This window comes from Corylus avellana, chromosome 2, assembly GCF_965113065.1.
Source record: "Corylus avellana chromosome 2, dhCorAvel1.hap1.2, whole genome shotgun sequence".
Lineage (NCBI taxonomy): Eukaryota > Viridiplantae > Streptophyta > Magnoliopsida > Fagales > Betulaceae > Corylus > Corylus avellana.
Genome location: NC_142491.1, coordinates 25,017,702 through 25,020,038, shown reverse-complemented (window position 1 = coordinate 25,020,038; position 2,337 = coordinate 25,017,702). Strand labels below are relative to the sequence as shown.

Genomic DNA, 2,337 nt, shown 5'->3' with positions numbered 1-2,337 from the left:
ACTAAAATTTTATTTTATTTTTCAACATTTTAAGGATATTTTTGTCTTATTAAAAATTATATAGAGGTAATTTCATCATTTTGCTAACATTTGGGGTACATTGTCATTGTTTTGATAGATTGGAGGGTAAATTGTCGTAATTGATAGTTTGGGGGGTAGATTATCATTGAGTTGGTAGTTTTAGGGAGTAAAGTCCCTCGAGTAAAAAAGTAAAAAAAGCAAACAAAATTCTCTATTCTTTGAGTGCCCCTCAATCTCTCATCATTCTCTATCCTTGTCATTGCGAGTAAATAAGAGTAATGAATAGAATAGAGATTTACGGCTGCCATGAGGCAGCCAAGCGTCAGACATTTTACCACTTTTCTTTTCTTTTTTTTTTTTAAAAAAAAAATTGAAGAAGATAAAATATTAAAGGAGAATTTAAATTTGAGGTATTAGCACCAAATTTGAGGCATTAGTACTAAATTTAGGATGATCGAATTCCTTTTGGGTGATACAATCCCTAAAGGGTTAACTTTCCACCCTTAGGTTTTAGTTTTAAATCCAAAAATAAATTTTGAGGCATTAGAAACTAAATATTAACTCATAAAAATTTAACCAAAAAAAAAAAAAAAATCTAGCAGGACTAGGAAGAGAGATTTTTCTACAATTTTTTTTTTTTTTTTTAATAAAGCTACATCAGACTTTGGCAGACACTTGTCTGACTCTTGGCAGCCTGATAGCAGGATTCTAATGAATATAATTGCTACAATTATTACAAAAAAAAAAAAACAAACAAACAAACAAACAAAACAAAAAAAAAATTCTCCTAAAAATTTGAAGGGTATGAATTTAAAAGAAAGCAATTGTAGGGCTCAAATTTGTTCTAGTAAATATCGGTTTCCATCAAGCTCTCTTCAATCTATTACTTCCTCTCCTCTGTAAAACGTCTCTCCTCTTCCATTTTATTATCCAAACCCATGGTGAAAAACTTAAAGAAGGGGAAGAACAGCTCCATTTTATTGATCAATGAAAGTCTCAAAACTTGTAAGAAATGCAAGACGTGAGAGAGAGATATATACATTTACACGGGCCAAGTTTTTGGGCAAAAAGAAAGAAAAAAAAATAATCCGAAAGCCCAACAAAATATGAAAATAAAAGTGATGGTCCAACTGGAGTCAACCCAAAGAGCCGTGTTGGATCCGGGAGGCACCGACCCGTAATCCTTCCACTGCCAGGAGCGGAAGGTTGTCGCTGTTCTGTAACCAGCCTCACGCAGAGCCCTTCACTCTAGGAACCGTGTGACCCGGGGGCCTACGCCCAAGTCACACAGCTCAGCTCTTGGCTTGGAACGGGCGGGCCAGCAAGTAGCCCCCAACAATCCGACCAGTTGGGCTGGGCTAGTGTCCCATCACAATGATACCCCCACTCAGGTTACAAGCTCAAGTTACCAAGCTCGGTGATTTAGCTTGCCTCATTAGAGCATTATAAAGAAAAAAAGTTTATTTCTTCTTATCAATGTGGGACTAAGGTGCGTTGTATTAGATTTGGCATAAAAGTTGTGGTGTTCGTAAACTGTTGCCTTGTCACCTTCGTAGTAATCATAAACAATGGCAACCAACTGGCTTCAGGCTTCAGAATTCCCACTTTTGTAAAGTCTTTTTTCATTCACTAGGAAATGGGGTGGAATCTGCACACTAGATTGTTGAATGCAGAACCAGCTGTTTAGACTCCTAACACAAATCTATTATCAATCATTTCTATGCAAGTAAATTCGATTAACAATCTCTCTTTCTTTCATTTTTCTTCTGGTGCTAACCCAGTTGTCGTATTTCGTATCATGAAAATATTGACCGTTTTATTCTGATAAATATATAGGGAGACAAAATTCGATATATTCTTTCATTTTTTAATAAAAGCGTTTTACCCTTTATAGACTAACCCACACAATTTTATCTGTTTTACCATTATAATTTCTTATCTAGAAGATTTGATAATCACTATACTAATATAACTTGACCTTAATATGCGATTATTTGCAATTGTTCTGTACTCATGAACCGTAGTAGGAGTGGGCAAGGGAGGAGATTGTATCAAGTTAAAAGTTCGAAATATGAAATTGAGAGTTTTTAATTTTAAAAGATTTTCTTAAAACGTGTGAAAGTTCAAGAAGATCTTTGTGAGATTTCTCCTAATTTTTTTTTTAAAAAAATTCCTTTCATCTGTTCACTAACTATTCAATTAAATTATTGGGGAAACTTCACCTTGGACCCCCCCTGAACTACCACCTCTTTTGACATATTCCCTTCAAACTTCAAAATCTCTCATTTTAAATTATTGGGGAAACTTCACCTTGGA

At 34.7% G+C, this 2,337-nt stretch overlaps 1 non-coding gene across 1 annotated transcript; it reads right to left on the bottom strand.

Annotated features, from left to right (window-relative positions):
• Window positions 1-1,135: 1,135 nt before the first annotated feature.
• LOC148587552 (signal recognition particle RNA) lies at window positions 1,136-1,440 on the bottom strand. The gene has a single exon (XR_015911620.1).
• Between the last annotated feature and the right edge of the window lie 897 nt (window positions 1,441-2,337).